Consider the following 8,527-nt stretch of genomic DNA (forward strand, 5'->3'; position numbering starts at 1 on the left):
AGGTCTGGTTCATCTGGGTGATGGGCTAGACTGATATGCTTACGTCGGTAATGTGCGGGATGTGTTGCACATGATTTGGTAAAGGTATCGATGAGAGGCCATGTAGGAGTACATGGTGGGTTGTTTCATTGAGGCCGTCCCTAAGAACTGAGATCTGTATGTGTGATTTAAGCATCAGTTACTACCATACATTGGGCCCAAAACCAATGGACCCTCTCGGCTTCTTAATCACCCTAGTACTCTATCCAGGAGTTGCAACTAGTTTCTGGTGTTTGTAGGTTATGTGTTGGCGGCCGTGCGTAGCGCTGACCCTAGGGGTGGGCTATGATGCGGTAAATACACCGTGGCACGATGTACCGAGTCACCCGTTTGGTGTCTCGGGAACCCTGTTCACATTGTTCGGGGTCGTATGTGGAAACCTCGGCCGGACTCCCTGTGGATGGAACCTGGATAGGCGATAAACCTGGACTGGAGACTTGTGTGTTTAGATAGGCCGTGGCCGACACCCTCGCTGGGCTTCCGCTTGAAGGTTGCCGAGTAGATGTCGTGCAAACGACGGTAAGTGGTGAGAGCATGTATGAAGAAGTACACCCCTGCAGGGTTAACATCATCAATTCGTAGAGCTGCATCCGCGGTAAAGGACTACTTGGTTGCCTGTACAGTTCATAGACAAGTTAATGGTTACTACTAAAAGACTCAAGATAAGTGTGAGTACCGAGGATGGCCCTCTCGTAGGATGACGAGTGAGGATCCCCGGTAGAGTATTGTGTTGGTGATTAGTGGACTCGTGTGCGAAAACTATTTTACTAGTGGTGTCTCGTAGGATAGCTTAGCCAAGAGTCAAAGCTGGCTTGCTGCAATAACTCCACCACCTTCTTGAGAATGAGCATGTATAGTAGGTTCTGTTGTAAGACTTGCTGAGTACCTTTGTACTCATGTTGCTTTAATTACTGTTTTCAGATGACAACACCGCCCCCTCTGATGGGTTTTATGTAGACCTCGACGTCGATGAGTAACTTGCCACCCACATGGTGATCCTGGCCATGGAGGGCCCTATGTAGATAGTCAGGCTTCGACAAGCCTTCTTTCTTTCTAGTGTCTGTACTCAGACTATTTGCTTCCGCATGTGCTTGTATGCTTGTATGACTTGAGTGTCGGGTCATGTGACCCCTACCTATATGAACATGTTATGTATGGCTCTCTGGAGCCTTTAAATAAAGTACTTGAGTTGTAGAGTTTTGTTGTGATGCCATGTTGTATTTGCACATATCGAGCATATTGTGTGTATGATTGAAATGCTTGGTATGTGTGGGATCCGACAATCTAGTTGTTTATCCTTAGTAGCTTCTCTTATGGGGAAATGTAGTCTAGTGCTCCTTGAGCCATAGTAGTCCGCTACAGCCCGGTTCACCGGAGTCCTGCTAGCCCAGCACTACTGCTCAGGACACTTGACTGGCCGACATGTGTTTCACTTCGTTCCTATGCCTGTCCCTTCGGGGAAATGTCACGCGGTGACATCCGGAGTCCTTCCTAGCCTGCTACAGCCCGGGTTCCCCGGAGTCCTGTTAGCCCAGTGCTACAGCCCGGATTCACTCGCTGATGACCGACATGCTCAATGTGATTCATGTATGCTTGTCCACATAGGTTAGTGCCACTTTGGGTTCACGACTAGCCATGTCAGCCCGGGTTCTCTGTCATATGGATGCTAGCGACAGTATCATATACGTGAGCCAAAAGGCGCAAATGGTTCCGGGCCATGGTAAGGCGACACCCATGGGGATACCGTGCGTGAGGCCGCAATGTGATATGAGGTATTACCGGCTAGATCAATGTGACTTAGAATCAGGGTCCTAACAACGTTGGCATCAGAGCCGGACTGCCAGCAGGTTCGTTGAGCCAAACTGGTCGATGTCGAGTCTAGAAATGCTTTAGTAATATGTAGGGGAATTGATTGTGGGTTGGAACGTAAGGCTCTTTTACTCCTTTACCTTATGCCCTCTGATCTGATTCATTCTCTTCTCATTCAACGTGGATTAAGGACTAGGCTCTCTTCGTCTATCAGGTTCACGTGTTACTAATCTGTAGTAGCTTATAGGATTGTTGTTACAAGCCTCAGTACAGTTTCTACTACTTTTAGTATGTTGTCAGTTGAACCAGAACCTTGATATGATGTTGTTGAGTGGTATTGCAAACTATTGTGGATGTCTCAAATCTTTTTCTGGGCATTTACAGCCGTTATGCTGTCCAATTTCCCCTAGAAAATTCTAATGCCTTTGCATTATTCTGTGCTTTCAGATGGCCACCTGTTCCTAGAACCAAGTGGTTTGTCTGACCCGGTGCCTCGATGTACCCGGTCACACGGCCATGTTGGTTCGAGTGATGGTCGAGTCAGGCTATCGGTGGTATCTGGAATATACCATCGAGGAGCAGTTCCGAGACTTCAACCAGAGCCAGTACCTTTGTACCATCAGGATATATCCCTGTTATCCTAGAGCCACTGATCCCCTTCACTGTTCCTATGGACTTGGGGTCACTATTGAGATGTCTGTGCAGGATGCAGCCTATTCAATGATGACTATCATTCGAGCCAGGACTGCCTTGCTTCAGAACACCGATTTCCGTTACATGCCAGCCTCACTCCCTGGAGCACAGGGGTACTATTAAGTTTTGTACTATGACTCTACACATGAGGAGTTACTACTCCGCACCACTGCCGAGATGCTCGAGGACAAGGACCGCAAAAATCGGGCCTTGCGTATGGAGCTTTTCCACACTCGTTCTGATCATTGGGCCACTTTGACTCGGTTTGCACCTACGGTGCAGGCAGGATACATGGACATCAGGGACCTGTACCCTGTGCGGCCTGGATTGCCAGATTGTATGGAGTGGCGCGATGTAGGAGGCATCACCCCTCCTCGTGGTCCCCGTCTGCCACCGCCTGTGGGACCAAGGCCACATCCGAGTCCCTATGGTTCACAGGCGCCGCAGGACCGTCTGTTCCCAGATGATCATGTTTCACTTCTAGGCTTTGGTGGCGACTTTTATGAGGATTACTATGGAGCCGTCTGAGCTAGTAGTAGTTTCACTAGTACTGTAATAGTTGTATTCTCCACAGTCCTGCGTGACCGTGGGAGACGACTTGGTGTGTATCACACTTCGGAGGTGTAGAAAAATAATGTATAGGAGCTTGGAATGCCTTCGATGAGATGTAATGTCTTTCACCGTAGTTGTACTCTAGCCTGGGCTTGTACTAAACTATGTACGGTGTGTATGACCAATGGTATATATGGCAGTTTCTATATTACCATGTCGTGCAATGAACATCTTAGCATTCCATGTTATCCATTACATTCTGCACTTCCTTGCCAAGTTTGTGCCATCCTTATCTAAACTGTTCTCTTGTTTTTCCTAGGATGGTCAACACCCGCAGCAACCCTGCTGCCCCGGAGCAGGGGGAAGCCAGTGCAGCTAGGGGTGAAAATCCGCCTCACCCACCTTCTCTGGCCGAAGTTATGCTGGAGGCGGAAAGAAACAAGCGTGAGACTAACTGTTTGCTAGAGCGGATTGAGCAGAACACTACACACCATCAGCGAAATGAGTTGGTGTCAATCAATGACTTTATCAAGTTGTACCCACCAAAGTTTAATCATTCCGTCGAGCCCCTCGACGCGGATGACTAGCTTCGCAGCATCACCCACAAGCTATGTTCTGCCAACGTAGCCGAAGCTGATAAGGTTACCTATGCTGCCTATCACCTCGAAGGCCCTACTAGCCTTTGGTGGGAAAACTTTGAGGCTATGCGCCCGGTCGGTCAAATCACTACTTGGGCTGAATTCAGTGAGGCTTTCCATGAGCACCACATCCTGGAAGGTCTCATAGATCGTAAGAGGGAAGAGTTGTGCAATTTCACCCAAGGAAGACTGACTGTGGATGCATATAGTCGTGAATTTGGGAATCTGGCATGATATGCTCCTGAAGAGGTATCCACCGACGCTAAGAAGTAGGCAAGGTTCCACAAGGGACTTAGCCCCGAGCTTCGCCATGATCTTCGTCTGCATGAGTGCACCTCCTTCCAGAAGTTGGTCAATAAAGCCATCAGTGCTGAGACAGGCCAGTTTGATTATGACGCTTCACGCAAGCACTCACGTGATTTTGGTTCTTCATCCGGCTCTGGATCTCAGAAGCGCCGGGTGTGGATTCCAAACACGGCACTGCCACCCAGGTTCATTCCGAGGCCACCTTTGAGGCGCCTCGCCCCAACCAGCAGTTTGCACTGCCTAAACCCTATGGTGGCCCCGCTGCTAATGCTGCTCCACGCCCCAATGTTGTGACATGTTTCAAGTGTGGAGAGCCGGGTCACTACAGCCGAGAGTGTCCTCAGAACAACAACCCCAATCAGTCTGGGAGGTCCGTTGGCCGTGGTAAGCCAGCGGGAAAGACATTCTACGCCAAGCCAGCCACCACTGCACATGGCCATGTCAACTATGTCTCAGCTGAGGAGGCTCATGAGGATCCGAACGTCGTCCTTGGTACGCTCCTTGTTAATTGCCATCCGGAATCTATTCTTTTCGATACTGGAGCATCTCATTCATTCATATCTGAGAACTATGCTCGATTGCATAACACGACATTCTGTGACATGCCCACTTCCATGGTAATTCAAACTCCAGGTTCCAAATGGCAAACTTCTAGAGTAAGCCATGGGAATGAAATTCTTGTCTATAGACTTGTCTTCCTTGCATCCTTAATAGCTCTCAAGTCCTCGGACATAAACATCATCTTGGGTATGGACTGGATGTCAGCTCATTATGCTAAAATTGATTGTGCCACTAGAACCGTTCAACTTACTAACCTATCGGGCAAGACAGTCAATGTCTTAACTTGAGTGGCCAAGCGCCAGCTTTACTCCCTAAATGCCAACCCCCTTCCAGACCTTGAATATATTCCGGTAGTCCGAGACTTTCCGGATGTCTTTCCAGAAGAACTACCAGGTGTTCCACCTGACAGGGATGTCGAGTTTGTGATAGACCTTGTTCTAGGAACCGTTCCAATTTCTAGAATACCCTATAAGATGGCACCCTTAGAACTAGCCAGCTTAAGAACCAACTTGGTGAGTCCTTGAAAAAGGGTTTCATCCGTCCTAGTTCCTCTCCTTGGGCTTGGCCCGTCCTCTTCGTCAAGAAGAAGGATGGAACGGATCGGATGGTTGTAGATTACCGACCTGTCAACTTGGTCACTATCAAGAACAAGTATCCGCTTCCCAAGATCAATGATTTGTATGATCAGCTCGCTGGATCTTCAGTCTTTTCCAAGATGGATTTGAGGTTGGGCTACCATCATATCAAAATCAGAAACGGGGACATTTCCAAAATGGCCTTTGTTACTCGCTATGGCCAATACGAGTACACCGTTATGTCCTTCGGGTTAACCAATGCTCCAGCCACCTTCTCTCGACTAATGAACTCGGTCTTCATGGAGTATTTGAATAAATTCATCGTAGTATACCTTGATGATATACTCATCTACTCCAAGAATGAAGAGGAACATGCCGAACATCTAAGGCTGGTATTGACGAAACTTCGAGAGCATCGCCTTTATGCCAAATTCTCAAGTGCGAATTTTGGTTACCATAAGTGACCTATCTAGGCCATGTAATCTCTGGTAAGGGTATTACTGTCAATCCCAAGCGAGTTCAAGCCGTCCTTGATTGGACTCCACCTGAAACGGTCAAGCAAGTTCGGAGCTTCCTTGGCTTAGCGAGTTATTGTCGCTGCTTCGTCGAGAATTTCTCCAAGGTTGCTAAACCTCTAACTGAACTCCTCAAGAAAGATAAAAAGTTCGAGTGGACCCCACAGTGCGAGTTCAGCTTTCAGGAACTGAAAAGACGCCTGACATCTGCTCCCGTACTGGTACCACCAGATTTCTCCAAGGACTTTATTATCTATTGCGACGCCTCGCGACAAGGACTAGGTTGCATACTCATGCAAGATCGTTAGGTAATTGCCTATGCTTCACGGCAATTACATCCACATGAGGAAAATTATCCCACACATGATCTAGAGCTTGCAGCCGTAGTCCATGCACTTAAAACATGGCGACATTACCTTCTCGGTAATCGTTGCGAGATCTTCACTGATCACCAAAGTCTGAAATATATCTTCACCCAACCACATTCGAATCTCAGGCAAAGACGTTGGGTCAAGTTGATCTCGGATTATGACTTAGGAATAACTTACACCCCGGGTGTCGGTGTCAAAATCGACGGATCTCGGGTAGGGGGTCCCAAACTGTGCGTCTAGGCCGGATGGTAACAGGAGGCAAGGGACACGAAGTTTTACCCAGGTTCGGGACCTCTCGATGGAGGTAAAACCCTACATCCTGCTTGATTAATATTGATGATATGGGTTGTACAAGAGTAGATCTACCACGAGATCGGAGAGGCTAAACCCTAGAAGCTAGCCTATGGTATGATTGTTGTTGTGTATGTTGTCCTACGGACTAAAACCCTCCGGTTTATATAGACACCGGAGAGGGTTAGGGTAACACAAAGTCGGTTACAATGGTAGGAGATCTGCATATCCGTATCGCCAAGCTTGCCTTCCACGCCAAGGAAAGTCCCTTCCGGACACGGGACGAAGTCTTCAATCTTGTATCTTCATAGTCCAGGAGTCCGGCTGAAGGTATAGTCCGGCCATCCAGACACCCCCTAATCCAGGACTCCCTCAGTAGCCCCCGAACCAGGCTTCAATGACGATGAGTCCGGCGCGCAGATTGTCTTCGGCATTGCAAGGCGGGTTCTCCTCCAAATTCTGTGTACCTGTTGAATAAAGTCCGGTTTCTTGTAGATGTTGCGCTCCTTGGCTTCTACGCCCAATAATGGCCGCTTCCCACATGTCAAATGAATATGAAAAGTCTGTGTGTTTTTTACATTCACACCCCTAGCCGCGTAAATGAGCTGACCTATTTAAGGAGACGAGGATTTAGATCCAAACCACATCTTCCCCCCTTCGCGAGTGTTCATCAGAGCGCATCCGACAAAGGTCCATTCCACCATGGCCAGCCGTCGCGACTCCTCCTCTCGCCCTTCCAGCCCTCAGCCTGGATATTGGGAGAGATGCTCCATCCCGCATAGCGAGCTAGTGACGCTCCAGACCAAGGGATTCCTTCCCCCGGCCTATATGGTCCCGGTTCGAGCCAGCCTTGCCGTCTATAATGGCGGAGAGCAAGCGGAGAGTGCCCCTAATCCCTCCAAAGGAGAGAGGGTCACTACTAGGAAAAGGGCTACTAATGGTGCACCAGTTTTGCCTACTAATGGCGCATCACTGGTGCGCCATTAGTATCACGCCACTAGTATTTTTACTAATGGCGCACCACTGGTGCGCCATTAGTATCTGGTATACTAATGGCGCACCACTGTTGCGCCATTAGTATAGGCCACGGAGCGCCATTAGTATAGGCCACTGGTGCGCCATTAGTATTTTTGAATTTTGAAGGCGGGAAAATAATAGTGGCGCACCGTCTAACCCCCACCATGCGCCATTGCTATTTTTGAATTTTGAATTTGGATCTGGATCATGATTTTTTTTGCCCATTTTTGCTTGTTTTTTGGCATGATATTATTTCAAATTTTGTTCCTGTTTTTGGATATTGTATGTTCTTTTGTCCTGTTCTTTTGCCGGAGAGGAGTTCGCCGGAGAGGAGGAGGAGGAGGTCACTGAAGAGGCGCTCGCCTACATCGCCGGACAAGAGGAGGAGGAGTTCACCGGAGAGGAGGAGGAGGAGGTCGTCGGAGAGGAGTTCACCGGAGCATCAGAGAGGAGGAAGGAGAAACCATGAGGGGATGGGAGGAGAGGAGGGAGGAGGAGCTCACCGGAGAGGAGGGAGGAGAAACCATAAGGGGAGGGGAGGGGAGGAGAGGAGGGAGGAGGAGGTCGGCGGAGAGGAGGAGGAGGAGGTCGCCGGAGCGGAGGAGGGTAGTATGGTGGAGGAGAGAAGGGAAGATGGAGTGGAGGAGTGGAGGAGATGGAGTGGAGGAGAGGTGGAGTGGAGGAGAGGTGGAGTGGAGGAGAAGAATGAAGAGGTAAGGAGGAGAGGACCATGCCCAACCATATATACGACATAGTAATGGCGCACCGCGGGCAGGTGTGCCATTACTAACTTTTTTTGATTTATTTTGAATTTTGAAGGCGGGAAGATACTAATGGCGCACCATGGGCAGGTGCGCCATTAGTAACTTTTTTTTATATTTTTTGACTTATTTTGAAATTTGAAGGCCGGAAGATAGTAATGGCGCACCATGGGTAGGTGCGCCATTAGTAAGTTTGAATTTTTTTGAATTTTTTTGCCTCTCCAGATCTTAAAAGCCCCGTATCTTTTTCATCCGAGTTCGTACGCAAAAGTTATGCCCATTTTACAAATTCTCGAGAGATTTCGCAAATAAAGTCAAAATTCATATTTGTAAATTTTCACAACAACTAGACCACATATCACATGGGAAACTTATTTTCTTTTATTTTTTTAACATTTC

The sequence above is a fragment of the Triticum dicoccoides genome, chromosome 7A, assembly GCF_002162155.2.
Source record: "Triticum dicoccoides isolate Atlit2015 ecotype Zavitan chromosome 7A, WEW_v2.0, whole genome shotgun sequence".
NCBI lineage: Eukaryota > Viridiplantae > Streptophyta > Magnoliopsida > Poales > Poaceae > Triticum > Triticum dicoccoides.